Source organism: Thermobia domestica, chromosome 3 (genome assembly GCF_964235325.1).
Source record: "Thermobia domestica chromosome 3, izTheDome1.hap1.1, whole genome shotgun sequence".
Classification (NCBI taxonomy): Eukaryota; Metazoa; Arthropoda; class Insecta; order Zygentoma; family Lepismatidae; genus Thermobia; species Thermobia domestica.
Window position 1 is genome coordinate 221,532,876 of NC_137456.1, and position 16,295 is coordinate 221,549,170.

Here is a 16,295-nt window from a genome sequence, read left to right on the forward strand (position 1 = left end):
TATTATTATTATTATTATTATTATTATTATTATTATTATTATTATTATTATTATTATTGCTCTGAAAACTTTAAGATATGAATTTTCAACCAAAAATATTTCACATTGAAGGTTTGAAACAGATATTGCAACTTGATTCGCATTCACAAAACTTCGGATGTATTAGAGGCACATGAATTCGCAGTTCGCATTCGCATTCGCGTTCGCAGTCGCATTCGGATGCAATGGAGGCGCGGCCTAAGGTGGAACAACATTTTTAAAGGTGCTGCGCCTATTATCGCAAACTAATGCCTCTTTATTCCGTTACGTTGACGAAAGCCTGTACGAAATCAGACTCGTTGAGTTCATTAGAATTGTGTAGAGAGTGTGCGTTTTTGAGATATTGTGACATTTTTTCCTTACATTCGCAAAAGTGAATGAGAGAAAATGTCAGTAAGTGGAGAATATGAACATAGTATAATTCCTATTAAAGAATTTTCTATATCAGTGGTCTTATGAAAATTCATGTGTTATTAAGGAACGAAGAGTAACGTCTGTGTTGAGAATAGAACAAACAGAGGGCAAGGAAGTTCTGTATGCATTGGTACAAAACATATTTGGGGTTGTTGACATATAAAGAGCAACGTATGAAAAATATGTAAGTATGAGTCTGCTTTTGAAGGGGAATTGACACACAAAATGACTTGATTGAATGCTTGTCATGTGTTTTGAAGAATATAATTAACGACGAAATTTTACAAGCAGGGTTTGTTTCAGTCATAGACTAAACAACATGGGCCTTATGCAGAGTAGTTTTCAGGTATGATTTGCGTCATACTAAAAGCCTGACTACTGCAGGAAAAATATGTTAGCGGAGCTCTTTAGTATGGCACTAATCGCACTTCAGAACGACTCTGAATAAGGACCCATATGTTTCTTGTAAAGCGCAAATAATGTGCAAATCCACTTTCCCCACCCGATCACGCCCAATTAAAACAAACTGCATTACGGCGAATTAAGATAAGCTATGAGTCACATATGTGAATTTCAATATGAAAATTGAGATTCAGATCGAATAAGTGCTGTCGATGGACTACAATTACGTTAAATTTATGTGAGTTTGTCTTCTTGTGTTTCTGTCGTAAAATATTTATGTCTAATTTGCTTTATTATTATTACTATTACTATTATTATTATTATTATTATTATTATTATTATTAGTAGTAGTAGTAGTAGTAGTAGTAGTAGTAGTAGTAGTAGTAGTAGTGGTGGTAGTAGTAGTAGCAGTAGTAGTAGACACGGCGCAAGGTAACTTTGCACTTTGAAACCGTTACTTCCCGAGCGAGTGAGAAGAAAATGAGAGGAAATGGTTGATCCTACGCATGCGCAAGATATGTTGCCAACCGCGATTATCCAAACTTCTCAGTAGTATATCCTAAATCGTTTTTTTTTTTTTTAATAGTTTGTTTATTACTGAATGTTTGCCTCTTTGCAAAGCATCACACATCCTCTCCACTACTTTTGCAACTGGTACAATTGACAACAATAGACCATCGTTTGCTCTTTCTTTCTCAAAGTAAGCTCTGACATTATATATCAATTCCCTACTTAGACTTCTGATTGTAGTACTGCTCCCGAGTTTTTTTTTTTTTTTTAAAAAAAAAAGATTCTTCATCTTCCATATCATAGCGTTAATTAACCAAAGTATAAGAGAATTTGAAATCAATTATTAAAATTAAGAATAACTGAATGTATCAAACATCTGAACGTGCCGGCATAAAAATAGGGTAAAGAACTCATACAAATACATCCACGCAATCCCAGACATTAACACACAAAAGAATAGATACACATAGTATTTTAGTTCTACAAATCACAAAAATTCAGATTTATATACACCACTATAATACAATGCTAAGTAATACTGAGTGGAAAACATTCTTTCACCCTTCTTATTTTGACCTTTGGGTTACCAAAAAAAAAAAAAAAAGTAAAGAAAACGAAAGAAAAGAAAAAGGAAACCTCCCACACATCTGTTGGTCAACAGAACACATGGTACATTTTGGCAATCGTAGCATTCCATTCGCTTAGGGTCTAAAACAAGAGACATTGGTCACTCACCCCTCGAAATAAGATATTTCCGATGCTTGTGGAGGTTTTGTTCTTTCGCTGGGTTTCGTGTAGTGTGCTGGTAGATTGAAAATAAAGTATTTGTTGTTACTATTGTATTCCGGTCCAGTGTAGTATGGAGAGGCTAGTGTAATAGTTTGTAGGTGTATCGGTGTGTGTGTGTTGTAGTGAATTAACGTGACTATGAATGTTATAAACTCCAAAGTGAAGCACAAAAAGATCCATTCACAGGCTAGAGAGGTGATTTGGAATGTTATTAAATTTATGGAGATGGAAGCTCGAGAAGGTACCTTCACAATTCCTGTTGGAAAAGCTTTAGAAAGAACAGCGAAGGCTGTAGGGGTATCGTTACGAACGATCAAAAATATAAAAAAAGAAGGACAGACAGTTGAAGCTAAGAAAACTTGTTTTCAAACTCCGAATAAAATCCGGCGTTGTCAGAAACCTGTGGTTGGGGTAGATGAGTTGTACAGTGATGTTATTCGGAGAACAATTTACGACTTTTATAAAACGGAACACAGAGTTCCTACTGTTTCGACACTGAGGGAAAAGCTTTCAGAATCAATAGGTTTTCAGGGTGGGTGTACAAGCCTTAGAAAAATTCTAAAAGATCTTGGGTTTCAGTGGAAAAAGACTAAAACTAACAGAGCCGTGCTTGTCGAGTCTCAAGAAATTCGAGAAAAAAGAATTTCCTACTTGAGACGTATAAAGGACTATCGAAACCAAGCGCGAAATATAGTTTATGTAGACGAATCATACATATTATCATCTCACGTTTCCAACAAATCTTCGACCGACGACAGCTCTCACGGTCTATTAGCACCAGTCTCTCGGGGTCAGAGGTTAATTATGATTCATGCAGGAGGGGAAAATGGGTTTGTACCCAATGCATTATTAATGTGGAATGCAAGTCAGTCTACAGGTGACTACCACAACCAAATGAACAAAGAAAATTATGGAAAGTGGGTTACAGATAAATTAATACCAAATCTCCCTCACAATTCTGTCGTGGTTTGTGATAATGCATCCTATCACAACGTTATTTTGGAAAAAGCACCTACCTCTGGTTCGACTAAACAACAAATGATGCAGTGGCTGACAGAGAAAAACATTTCTTTCGATTGTAATATAATGAAGCCGGAACTGTATAGTTTAATTCAATCACATAAATCAAGATTTAAAAAGTTTGCAATTGACGAAATTTTCAAACGCCATGGACACTCTGTGCTTCGTTTACCCCCCTACCACCCGGAACTGAATCCAATTGAAAAAATTTGGTCTTTGGTGAAAGGTTGGGTTGCGTCACGAAACACAACTTTCAAAATTAATGATGTTCAAAAACTCTGTGAAATTAGGTTCGGGCAAATCGGGAGGAACGAATGGATATCAGTTTGTAATCACGTGAAGCAAACTGAAACTCAGTATTGGAAAGCAGAAGGAATTATGGATGAAATTACTGAGAGGGTCGTTATCAGTCTCGGTGGTGTCGATAGTGATTCAGAAGAGGATACTGACGGTGACTTATCCGGAATAGAAGAAATGTAGGTGAGTGTTTCCTTTTTATACGCATACACATAGATGAAAAAATTTGACATTTCATTTTTATTTGTGGAATGCAACGTCTATTATTTATAGTAATGATCTAGATATACATAGATGAAAAAGTACAACGTACGAGTTATGAATAATATCTCACATTTCTAAATTCATGGCGAATATTTATTTCAGTTGGCAACGCTGATAAGTTCACTTTTCTGCCTCCTAAATCACGGTCAGATGGGAGCCAAATCGCGAACAGCATTACGTCACTCAAGTGCAGAGTTGTTGTGCGCCGTGTCTAGAACATTGGGCCTACCCTCTTGAAGCTATCACCCTTCGCCACTCCACATGTTAGTTTATTATGAACAAGCACAGAATAACTTAAAAAGGATATATTTACTGAATGCATTTTATAAAATATTTATTTACACGCCCGTAGTTACTACCCTGTCTTGCAACAAACAAAGTATGAGTTTACTTCGGTCTCACTGATTGGTTCTGTGTTCGGGACTTGGGGTATTTAGATTTCTGAGCTTTCATCATCTTAAGGCCATTTATCCCGTCACGTTTGAGGGATGACGTCCCTTGGTGAGCACACTATCCGGGAAAGAAAGGAAGAAAAGATTGGGGTAGGAAGGAAGCGGCTTAAGACCTATAAGGTAGGTACCACCCCGGCATTTGCCTGGTGTGAATGAGGAAAACCTCATTCAGGGTGGCTGGCCTGAAAAGCGTTTTACATTTTTTCGACCGAGTGCCCTCACCGGGATCTAACCCGGGACCGCTCGCATCGAAGGTGAGAACGTTAGCGACTACGCTACGCGTGGCCACTGCTCTGGACTTGGATAGTGTTTCCACTTGTGTATTTGACAAGTGTACATCTGAGTAATGGAAGCGCTGGCTCTTCTACTAGTGTCTAAGGAGGTTTTCATATTTTTTGTTACGTAATTTTTCATTTAATTCATGTTCCTGAATTTATTTTTTTTCAGATACGCTAAACATTATTTCCTGTGACGTCGTTTCCTGTTTTAGACATCTCTGCCTCCAATTTTTTCCCATTACTATTGGGGAATTACATTTATTCAGAATGTTGTTGTCTATTGCAATGTCAACTAATTTTTCCGAAGTAAGGGCTAATCTTTGATTTTTATATCAATCGTGGGCTTTAGATTCCCTCCTTTCTTTTCTTGTCATCGTCCACTCTCTTCCTATTGACTGATTTATTTTGAAGATCGGTATGCAGCTGCTACAGAGTCGCTCAAGATGAAGGTGAAGGAAGTCATTGAAATGTAGCGTCGGTGCGCTGTCTTAATATTTGGATGCTTCAGTTAGTACAAAAATTTCTACTTCTATTATCATTAATATGAATCCTATTACGTCATTAAGTAATACAACAATATCCTCCTTTAGAAACATTCTGTATGTGTTACGAAGAGTTGACTGATTTAAACGAAAAGGAATTAAACTTTAATGTGTGAGAGGCAACTTTTTTCTTACTCAGGAACAAAAAAAAAGTTTCGAGATATGAATGTAATTGAAAGGTAAAGAACATGGTATAGTGGTACTTTTGTTTGATAGATCATTCAATAAACCAATAACAATATTGCAAGGATCCCCACACCATGAGAAGAGCACGTGACAACACAACCCATGCTATTGTTTGAAAACAGCATAGCAGACGAGAAGCCGACACGGAAAACTCCGAGGGACGCCGAAAGAAGACGGACCTCACGGAAGGACCCGAAGAGAATGGATAAAAGGCGTGCCACAGAGGGATCCAGCATCAGTCGTCCAACTGAACAAAGCACCTACACCGCCCTGAGGTCGCACTGGGTTTGGGTACAAAACCTCGCGGCCAGAACCTCGTGGCGACAACCTCGCGGAACAAAACCTCGCCTGGCCAAAATCTCGCCGGGCCGAAACCTCTCTTGGCCAAAACCTCGCCGCCCAAAACCTCGCGGGACAAAATCTCGCCTGGCCAAAACCCCGCCTGGCCAAAACCTCGCGGGCCAAAATCTCGCGCCCCAAAATATCGCCATACCCAAAATGTAAATGTTCCATCAGATGATAAGGATGACGGTATAAAAGACGCTGTTTCAGAAGAAGTGTCACGGGTTTCAGAAGAAAGTCCCGCGATACCATATGAAAATTCTATTTCTGTATTAGAGAATTTCAATGTGAAGGTAGGGCGACAGGATGTTTTTAAACTGGTTATAGGGAAAGAAAGTCTGCATAAGGAAAGTAATGACAACTTCCAAGAACTTAAACTTTTAACAAAAATCTAATAATATTTATGAAAGTATGAAATAATATATGAGTTTTTACGCCGTCCCTTGATTATGTCCTCTAGGTTAAAGGAGATGTAGATGACCAGGATGAAGGAAATGATTGAATAAAGAAAGTGGAAGGAAACGGGAATAACCCGAGAAAGCCCACTCACACAATGTTTTGTATCTTCTTCTCATTATTGTTATTATTATTATTATTATTATTATTATTATTATTATTATTATTATTATTATTATTATTATTTGTAATGTGGAATTGCATAAAGAAACTCATTGGGTAAATTTTAAAGAAAAGTTTCATTCGCGACAAGGTTTTGGCCACGCGAGGTTTTGGGCGGCGAGGTTTTGGTTACGCGAGGTTTTGGGAGGCGAGATTTTGGCCACGCGAGGTTTTGGCCCGGCGAGATTTTGTCCCGCGAGGTTTTGGCCGGCGAGATTTTGGGAGGTGATGTTTCGGCCGCGAGATTTTGTCCGTATCCCGTCGCACTGGACTAGGGGTACACCTATCCTTCCCGAGGTCGCACTGGACTAGGGGTCCTTTCTACAACCAAGTCTCGCGAAACTGCCTTGAGCTGAGGGGGCTATCCTTCAAGACTCACCGGAACCGGCAGGTGCCTTGGAGACTGCCTTGAGAGAAGGGGCACCGTGCAAACGCCTATTTTCCTCTCATCTGGATATAACGAGATAGACATTATTTTACTCTTAGTAATCAAAGAAGTTTTGTATTTAACAAATTTTAAATAAATTGGTGATGGGGATAAATCGCTGTCCATTATTGACTGTACCAAAGTCATTACAATATAGAGGTATCATCATACGCACTGATTACGTGGGTGCTCCGGGACTCCAGCACCCACACATATAATCTTGTGGGTGCGGCGCACCAACTAGATTTTTAGTTTGAACCCGTTTCTATTGCGTTTAAGACAGCCGTGTTACCGACTGAGCTAGGGCAGCCCTAACTTATATTTATAGTACTTTATCACAGCATAGCCCTTTATGACAGTGTTCATAAGATTTCAACTTAAAATAAGTCAATCAAATATTAAAACTTACCTTAAAACATATAACACGTCCCGCCTTTGAGATTTCTTCATAGTTTGCTATTGAAATACTTGCCAACATATCCTCATTCATTCTCCATTCTCTTAACAAACCAATATATGTTGATAGTAAACTAGTTTAGATCGATCAAGCTCCTGGGCCTTCAGAATTTCATGTCACGCCCCCCCCCCCCCCTTCGTTATGAAGTCCTGGCTAAACGAATCAATATATGTTTCAATAAAATAGTTTAGAATGATCGAGCCCCTGGTGTGATGACCACAGTATTTCATGTCACGGACCCCTCCCCCTTCACGAAATCCTGGTTACGTGCCTGAATAGGTGCTATGGAGAATAAGGACCTGACCGTATTTAGAACTTTTATTTTCTATAATTATTTTATTTTGTGTTTTTGTTTGGTTTTATTACTTCTTTATATTATTTGTGTTGCTTCAACATAGGGTCGTATTCTTATTGCCCATAGTCTTCTACCTTATAGTAATATATTCATTGTTTATAGTCCAGCCAAATTAGACAAAAAAAAGAGCTAAACACAGAAAAAAATCATAACAAGCTGAAATTTTACACATACTTTTTGGAAGGTGTATAGAACAACATACTAAAAGTCCTTGAACTTCCGGTGACGTCCTTGGTCGCCATATTGGAAAATGGCCGATAAACTGTGGTTTTTCAACGTAATGACTGGTTCTCACTTTAACAACTATAACTTACGTTGTGTTTGCACTATTCGAATAAGAAAGGACTACGCTTACAGACCACGTATTACACTTACCAGATAATGCACATGAGGGAAGTAACAGAGAGATTTCTTTTTAAAAATCCCAAAATTTCCCTTCTTCCGATTACTTTTCTTATACATTAACCCCGAAAAAAACCATAACAAGATGAAATTTTGCACATACCTTTGGAAAGGTGTATATGACAACATACTAAAAGTCTTGGAATATCTGGTGAGCCGTTTGGCCGCCATATTGGAAAATGGCTGACAAGGTGTGTTTTTCAAGGTAATTACTGGTTCTCACTCTAATAGCTATAACTCATGTTGTATTTGCACTATTGATTTTATTTTTCTTCAATCGAATAACAAAGGACTACGCTTACAGACCATGTATTACAACTACTAGTTTAGTTTACATGCGGGAAGTAACCAAGGGATTTTCTTTTAAAAATCCCCAAAATTTCCGTTCTTCCAATTAGTTTTCTTATATATTAGCCCAGAAAAAAATCATAACAAGCTGAAATTTTGCACATACCTTAGGAAACGTATATACAGGGTGTTTCAGATAAAACGTCCAGTGCTTATAAATCCGAAACGGCTGAGAATAAAAAGATGAAACAAACACTGATATAGGAAAATGTCATAGGGCGCATCACATGGTGTTGTTGTGGTGACTTCCAGGGCCCTCCTTCAAGGGGGCCCAGGGGCCAACTTCTAATTTTCAAATAGGAACACGTATTGAATCATACCTCATTCAATAGTACTTGAAAAACGAAACAACTTTTGTAGGAAACAATTTTCGATTTGGGCCACCGTTTTTAAATGGCCGCAAAAAGTGGGTCCTATATCAGATAAAACGTCCAGTGCTTATAAATCCGAAATGGCTGACAATAAAAAGATGAAACAAAAACGGAGATAGGAAAAGTCATAGGGCACATCACGTGGTGTTGTTGTGGAGACCCCCAGGGCCCTCCTTCAAGAGGGCCCAAGGGCCAACTTCAAATGTTCAAATGGGAACACGTATTGAATCATACTTCATTCAATAGTACTTGAAAAACGAAACAAATTTTGTAGGAAACCATTTTCGATTTGGGCCACCGTTTTCAAAATGGCCGCAAAAAGAGAGTTCTGTATCAGATAAAACGTCCAGTGTTTATAGGCCTAAATCAGAAACGGCTGATAATAGAGAGATGAAACAAAAACTGAGATAGAAACGATGATAAAGCATATCAAGTGGTATTGTTGTGGTGACCCTCAGGAAACTCAGTGAAGGGGGCCTAGGTGCCAACTTTAAACTGATACAGGACTTTTTGCGGCCATTTTGAAAACGGTGCCCCAAATCGAAAATTGTTTTCTACAAAAGTTGTTTCGTATTTCAAGGACTATTGAATGAGGTATGATTCAATACATGTTCCCATTTGAAAATTTGAAGTTGGCCCCTGGGCCCCCTTGAAGGAGGGCCCTGGGTGTCACCACAACCACACCATGTGATGCGCCCTATAACATTTTCCTATCTCAGTTTTTGTTTCATCTTTTTATTCTCAGCCGTTTCGGATTTATAAGCACTGGGCGTTTTATCTGAAACACCCTGTATATAACTACATACTAAAAGTTCTGAAGCATCCGATGATGAGTTTGGACACCATATTGCAAAATGGTCGCCGAATAGTGGATTTTAAAGGTAATAACTGTTTTTGGCTTTGATAACTATAACTCGCGTACTATTTGCATTAGTGAAGTTATTTTCACTTAATTCGAATAACAAAAGACTACGCTTACAGACCACGTATTACACTTACCAGTTTACTGGACAAGCGGGAAGTAACGTAGGGCTTTCTTTTTAAAAACAACCAAAATTTCCCTTCTGAACATTAGTTTTTGTTAACTTGTAGACAATTTTATGGGTAACTGTTCCTAAATGTTATTTATAAAGTATCATCTACTTTTAAAGTTAGGCTTATTTTTTTAGGCCTAACAACACCTAAATATTATCCTATATAAATAATGTGTACTAAATAATTTAACACCAATTAGCAAGTACCAAACGTGCACTTTAATACAATTTTGTATTCCCACATAAACTGATATAACGCATATAAAAAATTTAGATGTAAGAACCAACACATTTTATAGCGCTGCAAAATATATATAAAAAACGCAATATATTAAAGAATAGTATATATCTTTCTTTTCTTCTTTTAACAATAATTTTACATTGTCATGAGCTGGCACCAATTACTGCAATATATTCCAACATCTTCCCCGGTCTTCTCAAAATAACATAAGCCACCTGAATTCTTCCTTGGACGGAATCGAAAGTCAACCTTTTCACTACTCTCCTTCTTATTCAGCAATCACCGTACCATGCTAATAATTCTGAGTACGAAGCCTTTTCAGAGAACTAAGCTCTCTCAAACTTTTGTGCACACAGCTTCTCTTGAACGCTAAGTTCCTTCTAAACTTCTGAACATCTGACTCCTATTGAGCACTAAACTCCCTTAAAACACTGAGCACTAAGCTCCTTTTGAGCACTAAGCTCCCTTAAAACAAATGAGCACTAAGATCCTTTGAAGCACTGAGCTTCTAGCTCCTTTTGAGCAACACGCTCCCTTAAAATAACTGAACACTAGGCTCCTTAGAAAAAATGAGATCTAGGTGTTCAAAAAGAAGCTATGTGCTCAGATGATTAAAAGAGCTGTGTGCTCAGACGTTCAAGGGGAGCTTAGTGCTAAAAAAGGAGCTTAGTGCTCAGTTGCTTTAATGAAGCTTAGTGATCAAAAGGAGCTAGAAGCTCAATGCTTCAAAGGAGCCTAGTGTTCAGTTATTTTAAGGGAGCGTGTTGCTCAAAAGGAGCTAGAAGCTCAGTGCTTCAAAGGATCTTAGTGCTCATTTGTTTTAAGGGAGCTTAGTGCTCAAAAGGAGCTTAGTGCTCAGTGTTTTAAGGGAGTTTAGTGCTCAATAGGAGTCAGATGTTCAGAAGTTTAGAAGGAACTTAGCGTTCAAGAGAAGCTGTGTGCACAAAAGTTTGAGAGAGCTTAGTTCTCTGAAAAGGCTTCGTACTCAGAATTATTAGCATGGTACGGTGATTGCTGAATAAGAAGGAGAGTAGTGAAAAGGTTGACTTTCGATTCCGTCCAAGGAAGAATTCAGGTGGCTTATGTTATTTTGAGAAGACCGGGGAAGATGTTGGAATATATTGCAGTAATTGGTGGCTCATGACAATGTAAAATTATTGTTAAAAGAAGAAAAGAAAGATATATACTATTCTTTAATATATTGCGTTTTTTATATATATTTTGCAGCTTCCAGCTCCTATTGAGCACTAAGCTCCCTTAAACACTGAGCACTAAGCTCCCTTAAAACAACTGAGCACTAAGCTCCTTTGAAGCACTGAGCTTCTAGCTCCTTTTGATCACTAAGCTTCATTAAAGCAACTGAGCACTAAGCTCCTTTTTTAGCACTAAGCTCCCCTTGAACGTCTGAGCACACAGCTCTTTTAATCATCTGAGCACATAGCTTCTTTTTGAACACCTAGATCTCATTTTTTCTAAGTATAAAGCTTCGACATCTACACATGCTTCGGATATCATCTTTCTCCTTATGCATCTGGTCGATCTGAACTTTACTTCTGCAGTTAAACTTACTTGCTTTATGAAACTTCATAGCAATTCTCGTGAGCCGATTCCTAAAAGTTATAAGAACAAACAGGTCCGTCTAAAGCAGGACTGCGCCAATCTTAATATGTAGAAAATTTTATGGGTAACTGTTCCTAAATGTTAGTTTTACAGTATCATCTACTTTTAACGTTAGGCTTATTTTTTTAGGCCTAACAACACCTAAATATTATCCTATATAAATAATGTGTACTAAATAATTTAACACCAATTAGCAAGTACGAAACGTGCACTTTAATACAATTTTGTATTCCCACATAAACTGATACAACGCATATATAAAATTTAGATGTAAAACCAATACATTTTATAGCGCTGAAAATATATATCAAAAACACAATATATTAAAGAAGAATCCTCAATTGTTCTCTTAATAACAACTCTTGGATACAAGCTTCTTTACCAGTCAAAAATGGAGACCTTGGAATCCGTCGCGCCACAGATAAGGCTTTTTTAGCGTCGTTCTACGGTGCAAGTCAAATAGTTAGTTCTCTTCTTCAATGGAATAACGACGAAATCACGTCCCCAGAAAACGGAGCATGGCTTCAAGCTCTACGATCACCATCTCTGGGCCTACACCTATCCAATGAGAGCTTCCGAGTATCAGATGCACTACGGTTTGGAGCAGATATATGTGAACCACACCACTGCCCCATTTGTAACACCTTTGTAGATAAAAAAGGATTACACGGTTTGTCGTGCAAAAGCAGCGAGTAGTAGAAAATGGATCGATCTGGCTCAACATCACTCAACATAGAACAACTCAGGAGCCCCTGAGAAATTGAGCACCTTACACCGTGAACCCACGGTCTTTTACGACCTCCATTTTAAGGGTGTATTTGTTCCCTTTTATGAGCACTTTTTAGGGGGTGTACTCGTTCACTTTTATGAGCACATATTAAGCGGTGAACTCGTTCCCTTTTATGAGCATATTTTCCAACCCCTACGAACATCAGGCTATGAAACATAGAAGGGGTGTATTCATTCTCTTTTATGAGCACTTTTTAGGGGTGTATTCATTCTCTTTTATGAGCATATTTTCTAACCCTTACGAACACATAGAAGAGCAGATAACACATAAGAGTACGTAACATAACAAAAGTGTATTCATTCTCTTTTATGAGCACATTTTTAGGGGTGAACTCGTTCCCTTTTATGAGCATATTTTTTCAACCCTTAGCAGAAATTACAAACACATAGAAAAGCAGATAACACATAAGAGTACGTAACATAGCAAGGGGTGGACTCGTTCTCTTTGATGAGTACATTACGAACACACAGCAGATAGCGAAGATTAAACATATTCCATTTTAAAGGGTGTACTCATTCTCTTTTATGATCACTTTTTCCAACCCCTATTTTAATGTAACATAGCAGTTGGCCTATTTTTCCACCCCTATTTGAACTCGTTCCCTTTTTCAACCCCTATTTGAACTTAGCAGAGAATACATAAAACTACTCCAACCCCTATTTTAACTAAGACAATAATGAGGTTGTATTCGTTCCACCCCTATTTTAACATAGCACTGATTTCGTTTCCCAATCCTTAATTGAACATAGCGCATCAGACAGAGACTACGAAACATAGTGAACTCGTTTTCATCCCCTATTTTAACATAACGAACATAGCAGAGAATATGAAACATAACAGGGGTGAACTCGTTCTCTTTTATGAGCATATTTTAAACATAGCACAGAGTACGTTCCCTTTTAAGGGTGTACTTGTTCTAATGTAACATAGCAGTTGGCTTATTTTTCCACCCCTATTTGAGCATAGTTCATTTTTAGGGGTGTACTCGTTCTAACCCTCTATAGCAAATATAATCATTTAAGGAGTGAACTTGTTCTAATCTCTATTTGAACATAACAGAGATTATTTAAAGATTGCAAAGGAATGCGAACTTCCGTGTTTTGTTATCAGTTACATAATAACTTCCGCCATATGTGGATAATTCTCATTACGTCATTCATCCGGATTTTAAAAAAACATTGAGCTAGTTTTCTCTTCAACAGACAATACGGATTTAATAGTTTAACTTGTCATTCAACGATAGGATTGAAAAGAAAGGAATCGCCGAATGTGACTTGATGATGCGTAATATTACGTAATGCAATCAATCACAAAGGTATATGTTGATCGCTCTCGGTATAACTTGTCATTCAACGATAGGATTAAAAAAAGGGGGAATCCCCGACCGTGACTCATCTCTATTGCATAATATTGCGCAATGCATTCACACAGATATAAAAGACTGATCAAGATGTTTTTTTTGTAATCAGTTCCTTGTTGGTGTGTCAGGTGTAAAGTTCTGATTTTTTGTGTGGTTTTGTTAGTGTGGTTTTGTTTTTAGGTAAGAAATCTTATAACAATAATATCATATTATAAAAACTCACTTCAGAATTATTATAGTAACATTGAGTTATTTTTTTTAAAAAAATGGCAACAAAAAAGTTTAAACCAAATACTATCAATTCACCAACTGCTACTCTATTTAATAATAATTTGAAAAAAAATCATTTTAAAATGTGATACTGTTTTAAATGAGGATAGTGGATGTTTTTTAAGTAATAAAAGAAAAGACTGTTTAGATATATTAAAACAGGAACAAACTAATACATCTTTTAAAGTAAATTTTTCTTTGGCTACAACTTTTGTAAAACCAGTAGATTTAGAAACATGTAGATTCTTTGTAAATAGTGGTAACGAAATTATTTTACCGAGTACAGATATGAATTCTATAATTGAAAAACTATTTAATAAAATTTTAGTTGAACAAGAAAACAGAGCAATTAAGAAATCAGGGTGGTCTTTATGTTCTGAACCAAACCATCACTTAGAAATTAAAATCAGTAAATATGATCCCCTGTCAGCTTCATCTTTTATAAAATTGCCTCAATGGATTTTATCCACAAAATGTGTTTTAAATATTCAAAATAACGATAATAGATGTTTTATGTATAGTATTCTAGCTGCATTATATCCCGCAAAAGATAATCCAGATCGTGTGAATAATTACATACAATATATTAATACTTTATTACCGTCATTTGAAAAAACGAATATAAAATTTCCTGTTGAAGTAGAACACATAAGCAAATTTGAACATATGTATAATTCTGTATTTACTAAGGAACAAATTTCTATTAATATATATGGCATTGATTATGATAATGAAACAATTTTTCCGTTACGTATAAGCGAAAACACATCTGTATTTAAACATATAGATTTACTGTATTGTGCAGAAAATTGCAATAGTCATTATTGTCTTATAAAAAATCTCAATGCGTTATTGAAAAGTCATAAAGAGAAAACTTATGTAATATTGCCTCAATGGATTTTATCCACAAAATGTGTTTTAAATATTCAAAATAACGATAATAGATGTTTTATGTATAGTATTCTAGCTGCATTATATCCCGCAAAAGATAATCCACTGCGTGTGAATAATTACATACAATATATTAATACTTTATTACCGTTATTTGAGAAAACGAATATAAATTTCCCTGTTGAAGTAGAACACATAAGCAAATTTGAACATATGTATAATTCTGTATTTTCTAAGGAACAAATTTCTATTAATATATATGGCATTGATTATGATAATGAAACAATTTTTCCGTTACGTATAAGCGAAAACACATCTGTATTTAAACATATAGATTTACTGTATTGTGCAGAAAATTGCAATAGTCATTATTGTCTTATAAAAAATCTCAATGCATTATTGAAAAGTCATAAAGAGAAAACTTATGTAAAATTGCCACAATGGATTTTATCCACAAAATGTGTTTTAAATATTCAAAATAACGATAATAGATGTTTTATGTATAGTATTCTAGCTGCATTATATCCCGCAAAAGATAATCCACTGCGTGTGAATAATTACATACAATATATTAATACTTTATTACCGTTATTTGAAAAAAACGAATATAAAATTCCCGGTTGAAGTAGCACACATAAGCAAATTTGAACATATGTATAATTCCGTATTTACTAAGGAACAAATTTCTATTAATATATATGGCATTAATTATGATAATGAAACAATTTTCCGTTACGTATAAGCGAAAATACAGGTGTATTTAAACATATAGATTTATTATATTTAAACTCTCATTATTGTTTAATTACAAATTTAAATGGTTTAGTTAGACATCAGTTAGGTACTCATCAAACATTTATTTGTAGACGATGGTTAGTATCTTTTTATAACAAATCAAAATTAGATGAACATGAGAAATTATGTAAAGAACACATTCCAACCAAAATTAACATGCCGAAACAAGGAGAGGTTTTAAAATTTCGAAATTTGAAATTGTTATTACAGAATGATGAGATAATAGTTGCAGATTTCGAAAGTTTATTAAAACATATAAATAAACAAATTGGATCTAGTACAATACAAATTCAGCAACATATACCATGCAGTTTTGGTTATATTGTGTGTTGGAGTAACAAATGATTTAGTTATTTATCGGGGAGAAAATGTATCGATGAAGTTTATGTCTGCTATGGAGAATGAATTAAGAAAAATCATAAACATATTAGATCAACAAAAACCATTAATACCATTAAATAGTTCTCAGTTACAGGAGTATAATCTATCCACTGAATGCTCTGTTTGCGATAGTAAATATATGAGTAACAATAGAAAAGTTAAACATCATAACCATTTGACTGGTGAATATATTGCCACGGTGTGAAATAATTGCAATTTGCAAATTAAACGTCAAAGTAATTTTATCCCTGTATTCTTCCATAATTTGTCTGCCTATGATGCACATTTATTTGTGAAAGAACTAGGTTGCACACCTGGCAATATTTCTGTAATTGCTGAAAGCACCGAGAAATACATCACATTCTCTAAGCACTTTAATTTTAATGGTAGACCTATCGAG